The sequence below is a fragment of the Mirounga angustirostris genome, unplaced genomic scaffold (genome assembly GCF_029215605.1).
Source record: "Mirounga angustirostris isolate CCGP_5_RB_7025 unplaced genomic scaffold, mMirAng1.0.hap1 SCAF_13, whole genome shotgun sequence".
Lineage (NCBI taxonomy): Eukaryota > Metazoa > Chordata > Mammalia > Carnivora > Phocidae > Mirounga > Mirounga angustirostris.
This window is the reverse complement of record NW_026991721.1, coordinates 50,604,044-50,625,172: the sequence shown is the minus strand read 5'-3', so window position 1 is coordinate 50,625,172 and position 21,129 is coordinate 50,604,044. Positions and strand designations below refer to the sequence as shown.

Below are 21,129 nucleotides of genomic sequence, written 5' to 3'. Positions count from 1 at the left end.
GTTTTAAGCCACTCAGTATGTGGTGACATGTTGCAACAGCGGTAGAAAACTAATGCACCTGGGCAGGGTCTGTTGTCCCTCCCCTGGGCTCCGGGGAACCCCAGGTTCACACTGCGGCTCATGTGGCGGGCCTGTTCTATGTGGACACAGGGATTGACTCACTTCACTTTACCACAGCCTGCCAGGAAGGTATTATTATCCCCATTTTACAGATGAAGAAACGAAAGCCCAGAGAGATGAAGCCGCTAGCCAAGAGAAAATGGCACATGTAATACATGACGGAGCTGGAACTTGAAACCAGGACGTATGTATACAACACCTCTATGTTGAAAAGTTGGTCTCTTCCACCAGAAAGTAGGGTTACAGGGTAGATGTTGGACTGTCTCTGGGTCCCAGTGCCTGGTCCAGGCCTGGTTTAAGTGAGCCTCCGACATTCAGGAAACACATGAATTGGGGCCTTCCTGATCCCACCCAAGAGCTATTTTTATATAGTGAGCCCTGATGTGTGGAGGATGGTGAAAATGGAATGTCTGTCCTTGGAAAGTAAAACTTCTAATGAAATGAGTTCATCTGCAATATTAACATAAAGCCCTTTATTGTATATTTTCTAGAAGCTTTCCTTTTGGGCAGCATGGTAAAGTGGAAGGAACCTGGGATTTAGAGTCCAGAGAGCTCTGGGTGGCTTGCCACAGAGGTATGCCCCTAAACGTCCATTTCTTCATCTTTATGGTGGATACAGTAATCCCCCGGCAAGAGGTGGCTCTGGTGCAGAGAAATGCAGAGGGGTGCGTGTAAATGCTGTTCCCATCCTCCAAGTCTCACAACAAAGCCGTGCAGCAGAAGGTCTTACTCCCATCACAGACGTGGAAACTGAGCCCCCAGGCTGCGACAGCTCTCCATTACAACATATAAGGTCGTCTGACCTAAGTACCACGGGAGCTGTCCAAGCTAGGTACCTCCAGAATGCAGAGGTGACAAAGGTCATCTTGGGCTGGGATGACGAGACACTTTCCCAGGAAGCCAGCCTGTGACTGTTGAAGCAAGGTGTGACTTTGATGGGGCGTGGAGAGAGGAGGGCTCTGGGGAAGTAGGGCAAAGGCCATGGGGTCCTGTAAGACCTGGGAGCCGGGTTCAAGTGGTCAAGGGGCGGAGATGGTGGAGAGGGAGGGAGGGAGCTGGGTGGGTATGTGGGGGGACCAGAGGAACACTCCACTTGGAAATAAAGAGCTTGGGGGCCTCTAGCCATCTTTTGTCTGACTAGGAACTGAAAGTCCGAGGAGCAGCCAGCCCTGGCTACACACAAGAATCATCTGGAGACTCTTTAAAATTCCAGTGCCCGGGTGCCTGGGTGGCTCAGTTGGTTAAGCGACTGCCTTTGGCTCAGGTCATGATCCTGGAGTCCCGGGATCGAGTCCCACATCGGGCTCCCTGCTCAGCAGGGAGTCTGCTTCTCCCTCTGACCCTCCTCCGTCTCGTGCTCTCTCTCATTCTCTCTCTCGCCAAAAAAAAAAAAAAAAAAAAAAATTATAAAATTCCAGTGCCCGCGCTATGCTCTGGTCCAATTAACTCAAAGTCCTCAAGGATGGGACCCAGGCACTGTTCTGTATTTGTCAGAGGTCCTCGGGTGATTCCAAAGAACAACCAAGGCTGAGAAGCACCACTCTAGGCCTTGGGTCCAGGGCCAGGATGCCATGCTGGGGTCATCTGGACTCCAACTTGTCTAGTTACTTTCACCCCAGTGATGTTCAAATGTGTCCCTTCCCCCTGCCCATTCCCTGGAGCCTGTAGCTTGGCCTGAATGCGATACTTCACTTCCTGTGCTTGGCCTGAACCAGGCCTATGATTCCAACTGTTTCATCTACACTGTGCCAAGGTTTGGTGGCCCTGCCTCAAGGTGACCCCACTTGATAGGGGCTGGAGACAGGTGAACTCCTGAGGCCTCCCCACTCCCAGCTTACCTCCAGCATGACTGTGGCCAACCCCTAGCCTGAGTGGCCTGGGGACATGGGATTGGAATGGGGTGCTTCTTCCTACTGGTCCATGGAGAAAGAAAGAAATGGTATTTACTTAGCCCTTGCTTTGTGCCTACATTGCACTACGGGCATTATATGCCCTCTAGTTAATCTATCTTTCTTAGACCTTATGAAGCAGGTGTTTGGAATCATCCTATTCTACACCTGAAAAACACAAGGGCTCTGGGAAGTGAAGTGACCCAGCCTAAGGTTTCACAAATGGGAAATGTTAGAGCTGGGTCTCACCCCCAGGTCCGCTGACTAGAGCCTGAGCTTTAACGCTTAGAGTTTCTGTTTCCCACCTGTGAAGTGGGGATAACAGCATTTTCTCTTTCATTAGGGTGATTGTAAGCATTAAAGAAGTAGCACGTGAATCCTATATAAAGCAGCAAATAGGGTGTTCAGAACTCAGCTGATGCTTAATAAAAATGGCCCTGATTCACCTTTTAAAAAAGAACTCCAGGGGTACCAGGATGGCTCAGTTGGTTAAGTGTACGACTTTTGATCTCAGCTCAGATCTTGATCTCAGGATCATGAGTTCAAGCCCTGTGTGGGGTCCCACACTAGGCATGGAGCCTATTTAAGAAAAAAAAAAAAGGACTATAAGCTAATGTGTAGGTGTTTTGAAGACATCGCAGAGCCAAATTTAAAGAAAAAAAGTGGGTCGAAACCAGAGCATTCTTTTTGTTCCCCCCATCTCCACTTTGATTCCTTATTCTCCATGCTCTCTGAAAAATGAATGAGCTTGTTACCAGTGCTAACTAGCTCTTGTTCTGGCACCCAATCCACAAGATGTCTAGGGTCAGCTGTCGGGGGTCCTCAGGGTGAAGGCTTGAGACCCGAGGCAGGGCTATGTCCCAGGCCAATGCGGGGGTCCACCAGGGCTGGTGTCCCCTCAGTGGCAGAGAGAACACCTGTGAGACCCTGGACATCCCAGACACTGCCCAGTTGCATTCAGAGGTGCTGCTTTTAGTGTTTATCGTTTTTGTCTGTCAATATTTTCTTCCTATTTTAAGCCAGTCTCCTACCAGTGGGGCATCCGAGAGCCCACAATGAGGAAATGTGTTACAAATGTTCCCAGACCTTGGACAGAGCCTGGCTCAGAGTAGGCACCTAATAAATATTTGTCAAAAGAATGTACATGTAAAAACTTACTCTAAGTCTCCAAATTTCCAGACTGAGTGCCTGTGAGTTTTTCGGCCATTACTCACATGAGTGGCAATGGAGGCTGCTCAGAGCATGAAGCTTCCATGAACCTGAGACCAAAGAAGACATGTCTCCTCCCCAAAGCCTGGGGGAGATCAGGTCATGACTCCAGGAAAGAAAGTCTGACCTGGGCACGCAGGTTGGTCCTGGGGCAGAAGGGGACAGAGTTAGGGTAATGCCAGGGACTAGAAGGACAGGGACCTGCAAGAAGGTCTCACTCATACACATGCTGCTACCCCACCTGAGCTTGCTACACCTATGGAGCTTTCTGGAACAGATTGCAGGGCAGGGCTGTAGTTAGACACCCAGAGGTGACACCCACAGTTAGACTGGCCATGGTGAAGTCTTTGAAGAGCAAACTTATCTTGGACCAACACTCAAAAGTGCAGACCATGTTGAGAGTATCAGAATCCTTCTCTACCTTCTCCCATCCCACCTTGGCCCTTCCTTTTGACCCTTCCAGAATAGCAATATTTCATTTTTCTAAGAAAAACCATCAGCGCAAGACAGGAAACAGAATAGACAGGCCACCTTCCCAAATCTACCTAAATTTTCTACCTAAATTACCAAGACAAATATTTCAGGAAACTATACTTGGCTGGAATGGTTGGGTAATTCATTTTATTTACCATCTAAATGCACTTGAGAGCTGAGATAGATTCAAGTTGCCGCTTCTTAGTAGGATGCAATTCACAGTAGAAATTGCTGCCATCCGAAGCTTCCATAACTTCCAAAGGGTAATGGATTTTTTTCAGCCCATCTTTCTTCCCTGCTTATATTTGCTTGAGAATTCCAAATGGATTCTATTTACTGTAATTACTGTTCTAACTGCAGCTCACTTGCAATGCATCAGGTTAATGTTAACAAGATACCCAGCTGATGCTGGTAATGTGTATTCATTGTTCAAACTCTTTACCCACCCCCTTTGGTGTTGTCTCAATTCTATTTTCTGAACCCAAAGGGGAAGGAGCAAAGCCAAGTAACACAGATGGTTTTTTTCTCTATCTCATTCTTCTCTAATGCCATGGGCTTTTTTCTCAATGGATTTTCGTTGTTTTGGGGTTTCCCTACCCATGTATTTACATGGCATTATTATAAATGTGCTTTGTTTAAATACTGATTTACATGCTTACCTTCTCAAATATTTTCATGTTATTAGTGTCATTAAATTTCATATTATTATTTGATTACTAATGATAAGAATAACATCCACAAAGGTTCTGACAATTTTCAAGACACATTTCTCCTATGTCTCTATAAGAAGAGAAATTCATGGTCCAGTGTATCAAGGGTCTTCGTCTCTCAATTATTGGGTAGTTTCAGATTACTAATTTGTATCTATGGGAATACTACACACTTCAGAGCAGGGAAGACTAAGACTTCAAATTTCAGCTTCATCACTTCTTAGCTATATAAGCTTAGGTGAGCTTAACACTCAGATTTTCAATTTCTTCATCTATAAAAGGAAAAAACTAATACTAAATTAACCACATGTTGTTGGGAAGTTCCCTGCCCACAGTAGGTGCTTAAATAATATGTTATTATTATATCCTATCAGTAATTCCAATTACACAACCAGATCTTAGGACCACAGCACACACAGGTATGAATGTACTTTGGCGTGGTCAATTTAGGACTTTCAAATGGCCTTAGTGAGCTGCAAGAATCTCAGAAATGAAATCCTTACTATTCAAAGTGCATTTAAAAAAAAAAAACAGGGGCACCTGGGTGGCTCAGATGGTTGGGCGTCTGCCTTCTGCTCGGGTCGTTGTCCCGGGGTCCTGGGATCGAGCCCCGCATCGGGCTCCCTGCTCGGCGGGAAGCGGGCTTCTCCCTCTCCCTCTCCCCCTGCTTGTGTTCCCTCTCTCACTGTGTATCTCTCTGTCAAATAAGTAAATAGAATCTTAAAAAAAAAAAAAAAAAAAAAAACAGCAATATGGGGTGCCTGGGTGGCTCATTTGGTTAAGTGTTTGACTCTTGATTTTGGCTCAGGTCACGATCTCAGGGTCATGAGTCTGAGCCCTGAGTTGGGCTCTGCATTCAGCAGGGAGTCTGCTCCAGATTCTGTCTCTCCCTCTGACTCTCCTCCTGCCTGTGCTCTCTCTCTAAATAAATAAATAAAATCTTAAGAAAACAAACCAGCAATATCAGCATCATCTCAGAACTTCTTAAAATGCAGGTTCTCAGGGGCACCTGGGTGGCTCAGTTGGTTAAGTGTCTGCCTTCGGCTCAGGTTATGATCCTGGGATTGATCCTGGTGTGGGGCTCCCTGCTCAGTGGGAAGCCTGCTTCTCCCTCCCCCTGCTCTTGCACTCTCTCTCTCCCTCTAAAATAAATAAACAAAATCTTAAAAAAAAAAAAAATGCAGACTCTCAGATCCTTCCCCAAGGGAAAAAAAAAAAAAGTCTAATTATAACTCCATGGAATTGATAGAAAAAGAGATTGTCCCTCCAAAGTGTCCTGACTACCTAGCTTCAGTCTGAAGGATATAATAGAGGCCAAGAGGAGACATTCCCAAATAAAACCCCTAGGTCCAGTCTAGCTTATCCCATTATGCGAACTTGTATAATCCTCCAGAGAACGTTTTACCCTCTCCCCAATAGTGATGATCATTAGGCATGAGGAAAACAAACATCATTTGATTCAGGTCTGAGACATACTGCTTTGATATGTCAGGCAGTTATCCTCCAAGTCTGGGTAATCTCTTCTCCTTCCACCTAGCTTGCCTCACAGCTTGTCCCTGTTCCCAAAGCCAAATTCTTAGTCAGCTCCGGTCATTAGGGAGAGGCAAAAGAGAACTGGTGTTGGAATTTTAAAAAATCACCTTCTCTTCCTGTCCCTTGGTAACTTTCTTGGGAAAACCACTTAACCACGGACAGCATCACTTTCCTATCTATAAAATGGACATAATACCATTTCCCCTGACTGCCGTAGGGATGAAGTTGAAGAGCTCATAAAATAAAGCATCTGAAAGTGATTTGCAGCCATGGAACCATGGGATGCTGGTTGAACAAATGTGAAAGAGCCCTGTGATCCCTGCTTCCTCCTGGGCCCCGAGCCCTGATCTCATGATTGTTCTCGTCTGTTTTCTCTCATTCTTCTTCCTGGCCCTCTCCCACCAAGCCACCAGCCTTTGCGGAGGCCTCCATCCCCACACAGGCCCCCTGAAAGCCTCATCCTGGGTTTTAGTCTCTTCCCTTTCAGACCAATTTGCTCATCACTTGGGATGACTCTTTCTTAGAAACTGCCCTTTCTTCTCCAAAGTCAGAGGTGGCTTTAGCAAGGGATGGGGGGCGCTTTGGCCTCCATAAACCTCCATTAGTCTCCACTCTAGCCCGCCCTCCGTAAATGTGCTATCCAAGTTAAAAGTGTGCCTGCTATGCACGTGAACCTTCCAGGTCAGGCCTCCAGCTCTCTGGCCTCACCCCAGCCCATCACAATGGTGCCTCTCCACTGGTCCTACAGAGAGATGTTAGAGCCACCTGTACCAAACCCTCATGACTTCCCGTCCATTTTCTGAACAACCATTGAAGAAGCTCTTAGTATGCCTATATCTGAGGACGGGGAGGTAACACTGACTTTAATGCATTCTTCCTCACAATAAACTCAAAGGTAATGCAAGGGACCAGCTTGACTGACTGACTTGAGAGCCAGGGTTCTTGTCTTCACTGAAGGAGGTATGTGGGGATGCGAGCTGGTCTCAGTGCCTCCCCTAAGGAGGACCTCACTGTCACGGCACTTGGGCATTACACTGTTTGCAGGTGGGTCCTGGAAAGACAGCCACACTTTCCAGACACCTGTGTGACCTTTGGCAAGTTTCTTCTCTGCTCCTCAGCTCCTGGGGCCCTGTGCTTCTCTCAACCTCTGTTTCCCTGGCCATAAAAAAGGAAACTTACCTCCAGGTTGGTGTGAAGCTTAAATGAGGTAAACCCAAGTGAAAGGCAGCTGGAAAAATGTGCCATATATGAGATGTTTAATTATTGTTATTCCCTGCATGTCCCTTGACCAGGCCTCAAGGGGCCCCCACCTTCCCAGGGTACCTGAACAAAACCATTTTTTGGGCTTTTATTTTTTCCAAGATTGTATTTATTTATTTATTTGAGGGAGACAGAGCGCGTGCATGCATGAGTGGGGAGGGAAGGGCAGAGAGGGAGAAGGAGAGAATCTCAAGCAGACTCCGCCCTGAGCACGGGGCTCAGTCTCAGGACCCTGAGATCATGACCTGAGCCAAAACCAAGAGTCAGACGCTTAACCAACTGAGCCACCCAGGTGCGCTGCCCCCCCCCCCCCATTTTTTGAGCTTTTTGTACCCAACTGTAGTCATCGGTCTTGAACAGAGTCATTCACTTATGTAAGAAATATGTATTGACTATCTCTCCTGTTCTGATATAAGGTTACATGCTAAGGATATAAAGGTGGGCAATGGTAATGGTCTCTGATTACAGGGAGGCCCCTAGACCCTAACAGCAAGCACTGTCTCTCCAGAAACTTCCAACTCAGCAGAATGTCCTTCATTGGCATCTGACACCAAAGCAGAGGGATCATGCAAGATGCCTTAGAGCCAGAAGGAGGGGTCAGCTAATGACAGCAGTTGGAATCTGGTTCCATCACTTGCTAGCTCTGACTGTTCTGGACTTGGTGTTTGTGTGCCCCGCCTCCCCACCAAAATTCATATGTTAAAGGCCTAACACCCAATGTGAGGGTATTTGGAGATGAGGGCTCTGGGAGGTAATTGGACTTAGATTAAGTTATGAAGTGGAACCTGAATGTCAGGATTAAAGGTCTCATAAAAAGAGGAGGAGAGAGAGATGTCTCTCTTCATCTGCTGGCACAGAAAAAAATGCCATGTGAGGACACAGCAAGAAGGTGGCCATGTGCAAGCCAGGAACAGAACCCTCACGAGAAACTGAAGCGGCCAACACCTTGATTTTGGACTTCCCAGCTTATGAGAATTCCCAGAATTATGAGAAATAAATTTCTGCCGTTTAAGCCACCATATGGCATTTTGTTACGTTATGTTAGTCAGCCGAAGCTGACTAATACAGGGACCTTAATTACTTTTCTCAATATGCCTCAGTTTTCTTACCTGGAAAGGGGGGCTAATTACAACCCCATCTCACAGGGTGCAAGTGAAGATTAGATGAAATAATATAAAATGCTTAAAACAGGGGCTTGCTCAATACAGAGTATTGATTATCTTCAGTATGTCCAACTAAAAATGCAAACCATGGGAGGATAGAGCTGGAAGGGATCTTGTCAGCTCCCTCACTAAATGGAGGAAATGAAGCTTAGAGGGGCAGGGTCTGTCTTCCCAGGCTCACAGTGAGGGAGAAATCTAGCCCGGGGGCTCTGACCCCCACTCCGGGTCTATCCCGCTCTCGGGCCCGGCCAAGTCTCCCTGTCCCTCCTCATCACCCGCCTCAGCACTGTGCTCATCCCTGACACTTAGCACACCCACTTGAAATTGTCACCTCTCTCACGTGGTGAGTGGCCCCTGTGTGAGGTTGCTAGGAGATGAGGATCCATCACTGAATTCTGCACCTGGAAATTCTCTTAAATTAGGTTGTCAGAATTCTTTGAAGAAAACCCAAATAGAAAAAAAATTCTCACTCATGTTTGCCTTGAAAAATGCCGTGGGAAGAGTCAGAGCTCTGCTAGCATGTGAGGCACATTTATAATAATAGCCAAGCCCCTTTCGCTGGTTTTACCCTTTCTGGTTTGCAAACCACATTTCCACAGACTGTTGACCTGAGTCCCCTCATTCATTCATTCATTCATTCATGCATGCATTCATTCATTCATTCATGCATAAATACAAATTTTGCCCCTTCCATGCACCAGGCACTAGTACAGGTGCCAAGGGTTTAGCAGTGAATAAGACAGAAACCTGTGCCTTCGTGGGGTTTACACTCGAGCAGGGAAGACAGATAATATATAAGTAAATTAATAAATAACATGTTTTCAGATACTGGCAAGTATTATGAATTTAAAAATAAAGCTTGAGGGGCGCCTGGGTAGCTCAGTTGGTTTAAACGTCCGACTCTTGATTTCGGCTCAAATCACAATCTCAGGGTCCTGCGATTGAGCCCCACATCAGGCTCCCCACTCAGCAGGGAGTCTGCATGAGATTCTCTCTCTCCATCTCCCTCTGTCCCCTTACCCCCGGCTCATGCGCATGTTCTTGCTCTCTCTTTCTCTCTCAAAAAAAAATAAATAAATAAAGCTGGAGAAGGAGAGAGTTGGGGGAGCTGTTTTCAGTGGCCAGGAAAGCCTTCTCTGAGATGTGTTCTGGATTGTTAATATTGTTGAATGATTGAGTGGACCCTCATTTTATAGAAATGGAAATATGGTCCAGACCCATATCAGTTATGCAGAAGAGCAGGAAAGAACACATTTTCTGTCCGCCCTGGCCTGTGACAATGCCAAGGCTCATGTCTGGATCCATGAAGCCAGACCCAGGGATGAGGGAAACTCAGATGGCATGGAGATCAAGATCCCATGTCCTACCCAATCACACCGCCAGTATCACTGAGTGCCAAGCTCTGGCCAGGGCACTAGGACTAAAGAGATGGAGCAGATGTGGTCCCTGCCCTCAGGGAACTTCCAGGCTAGTGAGGAATGTAAAACAAGTTCACAGATAACCCTGCGTCTCATTAGAAAGCATGTGTCTGTCTACACAGGTCCTTCAGAATGGGGCTGCCTCTCCAGCACATACTAAGTAAAAGCACCCTAATCTCCTGGATTTTCTCTTCTCTTTAATCATCTAACATGAATTAAATGCTAACTCCACGTTGACCACTGTTAGGGATCACCTGGACACTGGGCATGTCTTTGTCACCCAGCACCTCTATTGCTGACACCCTACTCCATGGGAGAACCTGTGGGCTGGAATACTGTAATGCTTGTCCCTTGCCCATGACCATCATGCCCTTTCAGCACGTTTCCAACACAGCAGCCTAAATGACCCTATTGAAACTTCTGTCAATCATCTGCTTAGAACCCTCCAAAGGTCCCCAACTCATTCAGAGTAAAATTAGATCTTCACATTGGCCTACAAGATCCTACATGATCTGCCCCCATCTTACCTCATTTCCTTCTTCCTACTTTCCTTGCTTCCTTCCTTTTGCCACACTCACCTCCTTCCTTTCTTCCCATGCACCAGGCACAGGCCCACCTGCCTGGAACATTCTTCCTACACGTATTCACAAGACTTGCTCCCTTACCCCCTTCAGGTCTTTGTTCAAGTCGCACCCTATTCTGATTTGCAGCCTCCACCCCACGCCATCCCCACATTCCTCAATCCTTGCTTTTCTGTCGTTTATCACCCCATCACATATGGTATAATTTCCTCACCTATGTTGCCTGCTGTCTGTCTTCCCTTACTAGAATGCAAGCTCCAGGAGGACAGAGATTTTTGTCTGATTTGTCTCGTCTTTATCCCAATGGCCAGGGACACTGGCAGGCATACAGAATCACAAATCACTTTCCCTACCACCAAGCCTGTTTCTCCTTGGATATCCCTTTCTTCTGTTAATGGCATGGTCACCTACACCATCACCCCCTGGCTCTGAGCAATAGTTCATGGAGCCTGGACTGAAGCTGCAGAGAAGACAACCCTATGCATCTGCCATGGGAACAAAGGAGAACCTGGAAGACACCCTCAAACCCAAACTGAACTTGAGCCTTCTAATCTGTAAAATCAAGATAATAGTACCTATTTCATAGAATGAGATAACATGGATACAGTTTCCAGGAAAAAATCCGTGTCACATAGCAGATGCCTAAGAAAACATAATTCAGCTGGCACTGAATTCTGGATAGTCTTGCTCCTGAATATCTCCTAAACACATCAACTTCTCACCCTCCTTCCCAGCCCTGCTGCTGCCAGGGTCAATCAGAGGGCTGGAGGGAGCAGGGCTTGAAGGAGCAGGGAGCACCCAGGGTAGGAGAGGCTTATGGCAAAGGGTGACCCAGATGGCCAGCAGCCATTTGCTTTTAGCTCAATTCCCAACCCAAACACCATCAGCAGTTGTGGGTACAAGGAGTCAGCTTTCTAGGGCACAGAGCCCCAGGCTCCCACGGAACCGCGGGTGACCTCCTCCCTCGGGTCTCCCCTGCCCCACTCATGCCCAGTCCCCCACTAAATAGCCCCTCTCTCCAAATGGCCTCCTCACACCGCTGCCCGGGGACATGTGTGGGATGGGAGAGCCACACAGCATGACTGTCTGCAGCTAATTGATTTGTGCGAATGGATGACAGCAGGTTGTGCAGCCCCCACGGAAGATTAGGGGCGGGTGGTTCCAGGCGGACCGGGAGAGTGGGGGAGGGGCGGACACCTGTCTCCTGTTCTCTCTGAGGGCTGCTAGCTAGTCCCACAGCAGCCTCCATTCTGGCTCTGAGAGCTCTTTCCAGTGGGGAGAAAGGAGAGAGAGAAGGAAGGGATGGAAGAGGGAATGGAGAGAAGGAGCATGAGGGAGCTAAGCAGACAGCAGGAGGCAGAGGAAAGAACAGACCTACAACAGATTTATCACCATGCACCAAACTCAAGTGCCCCATGAAGATGTAGGAAGGAAAAAGACAATGCAAGGGAAAGAGAGGATGATGGGAGCCCCCTGCAGATGGGTACCCCCTTTGGGCAGGCAGCAGTGTACGAACAAGAACAGTCCCTAAATATTGGGATAAACCCATCTCTGAATTAGGGGGTTGGTGAAGGGGAAGGGACGTGGAGCTCTGTGGGCCCTAAATACTTTTACACGACTGGGAAGAAAGGCAAGCAGTAGGCACCATGAAGACGCAGAGGAGCTCTGTCCGCCATGAGTGAGAGCGCCACACATCTCCCTCCCTGGGCCAGATCATCTCTGACATTCCATGACCTTATTTTTCAGTTTGATTTAGTTTAAATTTGTTTTCTTTGGGGGTTTTCCTCCCCTTCAAATCTATCTGATAAAACAGATTTTAGAGGGAAGGCTTCTGGTTGATGATTTGGAGAGAGAGAGAGCCTTCATTGTGATGGTCAAGCCCGGGAAGGTGTTCTGACCTAAGCAATCTCACTCTGGACAGACTTGTAAGGGGGAAAAATAGCCTTCACCTTGAACCTGACATAGCCGACTCGGTGAATTGCCTGACTTCCTAAGTCTCATCTGTCACTCCACAAACATGCCATCCTGGAGCTGTGACGACCTCTAATGTATCACGGTTCATAAATGAGTCTGATGTGCCTCCTGGTACATGAGAAACACATAATCAACCAGGCAAATCAGAAATGCTGTAAAAATGGCTTATAGCTTATGGACCTACTGCCAAGAAAAGCTACAAAGGAAATACTCATCATCAACTGGCCAGAGATATGCAACTGAAGTAAAAGAACAAGACAAATTAAAGTGGTGGGTGGGGGGAAGGAGCGGACAGTGCAGTACAGAGGCAGGCAGCACGGGCTGGCAAACTCTGGCCTGGGGGCCAGACCCGGCTAGCTGGGTTTGTGAATAAAGTTTTATCGGCACAGGGCCACGACCATTTGTTTACACACCATCTATGGCTGCCTTCCTCTACAAGGCAGAGTCGAGCACTTGTGACAGAAACTGTGTGACCTGTAAAACCTAAAATATTTATCATATTGGGCCTTTATAGAAGTTAGCTCCGGGATACAACACAGATCCCCACTTTTTGTTCATAGAGGCTAAATCCAGGGCCTGCTTTTCGTTTTCTGTGTGACTCTGGTTTTTCCACGTACATAATGGGTTTATAATGACTATCTCCCAGACTGAGAAGTTAAAAAAAAAAAAAAAAGTGACATAAAAGCCCTTTACACTCTGCTTGGCACATCAGAAGCTCTCATCAAATAGCATCTTTGTGTTATCAACATTATGTTACATTAGCAGCATAGCATTATATTATGCTATTTCCGAGAAACAGGTAAGTTCAGGGAAGGTAAGGCTGGTTGACAAACTGTACCCAGGGTCTTGATAAATAAATCCCAGGGAATCTCGAAGGAAGCTAAGGGAAATGGACATCTAGTGAATGGTACTCTCTGGCAAGTTCCTATTATTTCAACTCAGATTCTCATAAGAACTTGGTGCCATTTCACCAGGGAGGATGTTGAGGCTGAGTGAGTCCACATGAAGTTATACAGAGCCAAGGAATGCATCAGCTCTGCCTGCTTCAAAGCTTAAGTCTCCACTGTTTTGTGTGGTTCAAAGAGCTAGTGGCATTTTACTTAGAAAAGGAAAGGGTCGTGATGCAGTAGCCTGCCTCCAAATACTTAAGTGTTTCCATGTATAAAAGGATCCTAATTTGCAGTAGCTTCAGAAGACAAAACCAGGACCATTTCTGATTGCCGCTGAAAAATTAAAGTTTCAAGGATACACGATAATTCTCAGTGTGACATGTGCAAAAACCAACAACAGAATAGAAAACGAAAAGAATCTGAAACCCAAAGGGTTTAAGTCTGTCCTAAAGATAAGCGGCATGAAGAAAATAATAGTCCATGTGTGCAGAGTATTGATGAATTACCAAGAATTACCATATATATGATTTTATTTGATTTTCACAAAAATCACGAGGTGATGATAGTTAACAATACTGTACTGTATGCTTGTAATTTGCTAAGAGGACAGATCTTGAAAGAAATCTTCTCATGCCCCCTTCCACACACACACATGCACACACACGCAATGGTAACTACAGAGATGACATATATGCTAATTACCTTAATTGTGATCATTTCGCAAGGTATATGTATATCAAAACATCAACTTGTATACCTTAAATGTATGTAACTTTTATATCAATGCTATCTCAATAAAGCTGTTAAAATAATGTATGATGAAAATGTACAATATAAATATTTAGAATTTTAAAAGGCCCACAGAATATTAATTTAAAAATTCATAAAAGCGTAAAAAAAATTACAGGGGGAAGGTGAGTCACATGTCATAGCCTCCCATTTTACAGAGAAGAACAGAGACCTAATAAAGTGCCTTAGCCAAAGTCACACAGCCAGGAGGCTATAATCAGAGCTTCGGCTCAAAGCTGAATTATCTGAGACAGGAGTGATGAATCACGGGGCCTCAGCAGAACAAATTTACACAATTGAGTGTTTGTCAAGATGAGAAATGAAAATTACTCTGATCCTTTTAGCAGCCCGAGTCAAAAACTTGCAGGGAAAAATAAAAAAGCATTTTCTATCTCAAGGACCCACGTCTGGCAGAACCTCTTCCACATTCCTGAGATCTACAACTCTGGAAGCCCGCACAGTGCAGCCAGGCAGGGGCTCTGTGAACCACCTGGGTGGTGGGTCTCATCAGTGTCAGGGGCATCTGAGCAGAGCAAGTGCAAGGTGTGAGTGTCAGCCAGCGGGTGCCCATCCCTTCGTCTAGACATGGATCCAAGGAGAGGAGAGAGAACTTTCCCTTTTGTGTTTAAACCTTTTCTGTAAGAGTGTGGAGGAGTGGTTATAAGAGGGTTCTGGAATCCTGGATTCAGGTCCTCCTAACTAGTTGGGTAATCTTAGGCAAGTAACAACCTTCTCCACCCTCAAGTTCTTCATCTACTAAAGAGGAATAATAATTGTTCCTATCTCTTGGGTTGCTGTCGAGACAAACAAGTGAATGCATGTGAAATACTGTCCAAGCTCCTGGTGCAGCACCAAGAGTAATACGGGGTAGTTACCACCACCATCAGCACACTGTCTACAAGACAGCACGGAGAAAGAACAAGACTACTTCTGGGGCTGCTCAGACTCCTCGTCAGACTCTACTCACTACTTGACCCCAGTTAAGCCACATAAGCCCTCTGTGCATTAGGTTTCTCCCTTGTCAGATGGAAATAATAAGTCCCGCAATATTTGTCTAGTGGGGTCATGAGGAGGATCAAGCAAGATAATAGATATAAAAGGGCTTTGTAAACAGTAAAGTGGTATTCACAAATGAATCAAGGTCATTACCATCAACACTATTGTTAGTCCTGAATGATGGAAGTGTTCTTGTATTGGGTAAGGAAATAATCTGCAGAACCTTTCCTATTCATGTTTATATCTAATAGAAAAATGTTTTTGGTGGGGTTTTGGGGGTTTTTTTTTTTTCGGTTCTTTGTTTCACAATCTGGTACTTGCTCTCAGAAACCATTTCCACTCTATATCCATATATATCCATTTCCATTATATATGCACAACAGATATTATAACATAATGAGAGCTATTTTTTTTGATGCCTACTTATCTTAAAAGATTCTTCTTCTGTAACATCAGAATGCTGCTAGCGAGTGGGTGTTAGCCTTATTTTAAAGACAAGAAAAAGCTGCCCCAGGACCCAGGCAGAGACCCTCTCCCCCTCCCTTTCCTTCCCAACCCCCCCCAAACAAGCCAGAAGACAGAGCAGATGTAATGCTGGCTCTACCATGGCAGGAGACAGTTGATCAAGTGACAAAGTGACACGAACAGCCCCCTTGAAAAGTTCCACTGCACAACACAGTAACTAACACACGCCTTGGCTGAGGACTACAGCCTCTTACTTAGAAGTTCCTCAACAAATGGCATGCTCTCAAATGCAACACATTCTTTTAAGTGTCCCCAAAGATGCACACGTTGCAGATTTGGTTCAAGATATTTCTCCTGTTCTGAGGCCACTTACATCGCAGGCTCTGACATCAGCCTGACTTCAGAGATGGCTCTTTGGATGAAGACATACAGAAGAGGCCCACAGCCTGGAAGGAAGTAGCAGGGCAATCCCAAGCCAGGTTCCAGGGAATTACTCGAGGCTCCATATCGTGTGCAGATGTCCTCCACTCCCACTGAGCCTCCTGGCTCAACTCAACTAGGAGGATCCAAGTTGTACAGACATCTTTATCAAGAGTGGAGTTGATCATCCCTGCTCGTAAGCGCCCTGACCATAACCCACAGTCTTGGCAGTTCCTGAAGCATGTATAAGGGAGACATTTTAAACAGCCGAGTGACTGCTGAGAGAGCACACAAAGTCCTGTCTATGGCACAGAGGGTACTAAATCATTCTAGGAACAACCCCTTGACACCAAGTTCTCCTTCCAAAAGAGGAAAGGGGGGCGGAAATAATTGATGACTTTGGGGGGGTCAAATTTATGCCTTGGGTGGATAACCCCTTCAATTCTCTGGCCCACTTCTAGCAACAACTACCAGAGTTTCATGTGTCCGAGTGTGGTGTGTGTTTACAGGTAGATGCGCACTGTAAGACACACCACAAGAACACTCAGTTCCTGGAACAGCAAAATAGCTCCTGCATCACTATGCATTAGGTTAATTGAGAGATGGAAGTAGACTAAATGGAATGGAAATGTTTCCACTTTGAAATGTTAACACAGTCATTACCATGCCCAGAGCCTGATTTACCACCATGTGGGGCTGCCCCCAGACATATCACTCCTTCACAGCACTCCCATCCGAGAGGCTTCTGGATGCTGCGAAAACCAGGGCTGTAATCACAGCAGTCTGCTAGATGAAGGATCTTCCCAAATGCCTTAGAATTATTACCTCTCCATCCACTTAGGAAAGTGCCCCCTCTAACATGGGGTAGACAATTTCAGGAAATTAAACGATAAATATTTTAAAACTGACCTTTAGCACAGTACCAGCTGTGTAAATGCCAGTATTACATCGTGTTGCTCAGAGGCCTGGGAAACCATGATGATGGGGCAGCCTGGGGGTGAAGCTCTCTCCCAGGGAGCTCTGGCCAGATGGGGAGGAGGCCGTGGTCAGGACTGGGGACGCTCAGATGCTCAGGATGCAAAGCAGAGGCAGGGAATCCTGTCATTCACCTGTGGACCCAGTGAAATTGCTCACGTCATCACATGGGGAAAGCAGGATACATAACTGTACGCACAGTATGGTCACAGGAATACCAAATTATGTATTTTTTTAGAGATTGTATTTGAGGGAGAGAAAGCACGAGCAGGAGGAGGGGCAGAGGGAGATGGAGACGAAGACCCCTCACTGAGCAGGGAGCCTGATGCAGGACTCAATCCCAGGACTTGATCCCAGGACCCTGGGATCATGACCTGAGCCGAAGGCAGATGCTGAACCGACTGAACCACCCATTATTTGGGGGCAAATAATGTATTTGTAAAAAGCTGCATTCAAAAAATTGATGTTGGTAGTGAGGCTAGAGGTTCAGGTCTTCCTTCCTTTCTACTTTCCGTTCTAACTTCCTAAGCTTCCGCTCTCCCTCCTCCCCTCCCTTCATTCACTAAACACTAACTGAACACCCATATGGGACAGGCACTATGCTACATACTGATGATAATGCGGTAAAAATGAAAAAAAAAAAAACCAAAAACCTTTATTTTTCATTGTACTTTTATGCATTTTTGCAAGCTGGATTTCTTTGAAAAAACAGAAAGGCCCATTTTCTTTTTATTGGCAGAAAAAAATAAATGTATTATTAAAAATAACTGGTTGTGGGGCATGTGGGTGGCTCAGACGGTTAAGCCTCCAACTATCGATTTCAGCTCAGGTCATGATCTCAGGACCCTGAGATCAAGCCCAGCATCCAACGTTGGGCTCTGCACTCAATGGGGAGTCTGCTGTAGATTCTCTCTCTCCCTCTCCCCTTCCCCGCTTCAATAAAATTAATAAATCTTTAAAAAAATTACTGGTTGTGAAATTCTACAAGACAATCAGGGCCATTGAGTGAATAGCTGATGTCATGAAGGACTTCTTCACAATGAGTTATACCTGATTATGGCTTTGGATAATTTTTGTGGTGAGGAAATCTTAATTTTTTAGAGATGCGTGCTGAAGTATTTACAGATAATATGCTCAGTATAATCCAATAGCCAGGTATTGGTAATGGTTGAAGCTTGGTGGCACACACACGGGGGTGATTGTATTAGCCTGTTGTTTTGTATAAGTTTGAAATTTTTTATAAAAGCAAAACAAAACAAAAACTAAAAACGTGCCAAGGTGCTGGGGCATGGGGGTAGAGAAAGGAAGGGTAGACACTGCAGTTCAGACTTAAAAATGTTAAAAAAAATTGTGTTTTGGTTTTTTTACACCTCCCTCTACTCGCTCATTTAGATAAAAATTATCATCATCATCAAAGTCTCTTCAAATACAAAATAATCCCTCTTCTATTCAAATTCTCCATACAACACCATAGCCTCTTGCTCCATGGGTCCCCACAGTGCTATGTACAGTTTGATGATAGTATTTATTTTGCCATATCATAGTTTATTTACACGTCTGACTTCTCTGTTAACTCTGGGAGGGCAGAAGTTCTATCTTCCCGTTCCCAAGTCCCAGTTCCTCACACTGGGCTGGGCATACAGTGAATGCTTTGTTAAACTCATTTCCAAAAATCCTGGTGCAGTTCATAAGTTTTAAAATGTCTCCCCCGAAATTTTAATAATTTAGGTGGTAGGTCATCAAAAAAGGGTATGTACATGAAATACAGAAGCTGACTAGCATTTCTTTCCACTTGGGATCAGTGTGTTGATTCCAGCCACACAAAGAACCTCTCCCTTCTCAGCTGAAGTAGGCATGTGTCTGTGGCCAAGTTTATAGTCAATGGAATTACCAAGGACCATGCAGGGCTGTGCTATACCATCTATCAACCCTCAAAATTGAGGAAATAAAATGAGGATGACAGTTGGCATTCATGACAGGAGAAACCACTTCAAGTGCAAATCCCAGTTACAACGATCAAGTTGAAGAGTCTCTGGGATATGAATGGCTAGATGGGCTGTCAGATTTTCAGCCATCTGAAAGCCTAATCCTTTTGAGACTTTATTTAAACGTAACTTCTACGAATAAACAGGCTATTGATGAGAACTGCTCATTATCTATAAGATAGCATCATAAAGTTAAGAGGGGAATTTCTTTCATTAACCCTCTCATGCCTGCTTTGCAGAATGTATTATAGGAATCTCACGCCCATCATGTCCCCAAATGGACTAAAAATGGTCCCCAAGTGATCTCTGCCTCCTGTAAGCCTTACCTGGATAAAGGCTGGCAACTACCCCTGTTGGGTGGTTGCCCTTGCAAGGCCTGCTCTGCCCAGTGCCCCCTAGGCCTTGTGATGCAGCAGACCGAACTATACTGTGTATGCCACAGCCTTGGGTCACATTACAGAGCTGCACATGACTCTGTGTAAATGATGCCTAGCAATTATGCGCAATCTGTAACAGTGTGGCAAGATGGCGCCGGGGGCATCGGCCCTGGAACCCAGATGTCAGACTCCGATGACATTTAAAGCGACTTTATGGGACTTTTGGAGTAATGTGGATGGAGATAGAAGGTCTGAGGGGTCTAATATCAGCGCCACCACCGTGAGCAGTGTGGGAAGCGTGAGAAGCTAAGCTCAATGACCATCCCCAGACTCCTCTAGCATCTTTAGTTGAAAAGAGATCCTTGGTGTTTATTGCAGTGAAATGTAACTTGTTGGAAATGTATGAGTTTAGAGTGCTCGTTTTCACTAAGCTTCAAACCTGGTTCTCTGCTGGATTCATTCCCATCTGCACCATAATGCCAGAGTGATAACTCTGAAGTATGAACCAAACTGTGCCTTCATCAGCTTCAAGCCCTTCAACCCATCCCCATCCATGAACTGCATTCTTTGATGCCAGCACTTGTGTTCCTCCCTCATCCCCTAGGCTCCCCACTGTTGCCAGGGGCTGGGGATTTCGCCATCCCTGATGGGTCCTGTCCTTGCCTTCGCCTCCATAAGTAGTCCCCTCATTAAACTCTCTTGGGTCACCTGGTTTGAATACACCATCTATTTGCTGCTGAGACCCTGACTGGTACAAAACAGATTACTCTGAAAAAGAAGAACCACAAAGGGTCAGTGGCTTTTCCAGATATCAAACCATATTACTTACCGTGTTCAAGATGGGGGGATAAATGAATATATCAACAGAAGTGAGGCCCTGCACATGTTGGATTTGATACAGGCTGGAAGCAGCAATTCAAATCAATGTAAGGAAAGAATAGATCACTCAAAAAATGAGGTCAGGACAACTAGCTTGCCATGCAGAAAAATAAAATCTGTGCCATGCACACCAAACATATGCTTAATTACCAGTCACATCTAAACACTAGGTCCTGAGTTCCTCAACACTTAGCACATATTCAGAGACTCAGAGAATCACAGACACAGGAGCAAAACCAGATGGATCCAGAAGATCTTCTGGACCGGATCCCTGCATTTGGTTAGGGGAAAAAGATCATTCCCATTTGACAGATGAAGAAACTAGGCCCAGACCAATTAAATGGCTTGTGTAGACTCACCTAAGAAGTAGCAAAGGGGGCACGATCACTAGGACCTGGTCTCACACATCTTTGAACTTGAGGGCTAGACATGTAACTGGGAGTTCTGTACCATGTCCCCTGGCATCCCAGTTCCAGGTGCAGAGGCTTGAACACAATGAGTGCAGACAGCTGCTGCATGTCAGCACAGGGAGAAATACTACCTGTTCATCAGGGAGCTAATTCTGCAAAGCGCACCGTCTAATCGGCGCCATATACACATAAATAGGATGCTCTAATCAGCGGGAAGGCATGAACTGCAATCTATCCCTCATGGACCCAAAATATAATGGAGCAAAACTGAAGGTTTTACGACGCACAAAGCACTCTACTTGGAAGACTGACGCTTTTCCAGGCAAAGCGTTCATTTCCAGAACAAGGTTCCACACTCTCTGACATTCAATCCTGGGGAACAATGGGTACCGAACAAAGAAATGCCTGGGGCAGCTCTTCGGTAATAATAGAATCTGTGGGAGACAATACAGGGCAGAGGTTAGTGGTACAGATTTAGAACCCAGGTAGACCTGGGTTCAAGTCCCACTCTGCTATTTCATAACTCTGTCCCTCTGGGCAAGTCTCCTTTTTTTTTTTTTTTTTTTTTTAAGATTTTATGTTTTTGACAGAGAGAGACACAGTGAGAGAGGG

At 45.7% G+C, this 21,129-nt stretch overlaps 1 protein-coding gene across 10 annotated transcripts in view; it reads right to left on the bottom strand.

Moving 5' to 3' along the window:
- Positions 1-21,129, bottom strand: part of TENM4 (teneurin transmembrane protein 4) — a 719,612-nt gene that overhangs the window by 618,427 nt on the left and 80,056 nt on the right. The window contains exon 1 of one of the 10 annotated variants that reach the window (XM_064576840.1): positions 16,801-17,119. The exons of the other annotated variants lie outside the window; for them this stretch is intronic. The gene's annotated coding sequence lies outside the window, so the exon portion shown is untranslated. Of the gene's footprint in view, positions 1-16,800; positions 17,120-21,129 lie in introns of those variants that run through there. 10 annotated transcript variants of the gene reach the window in all.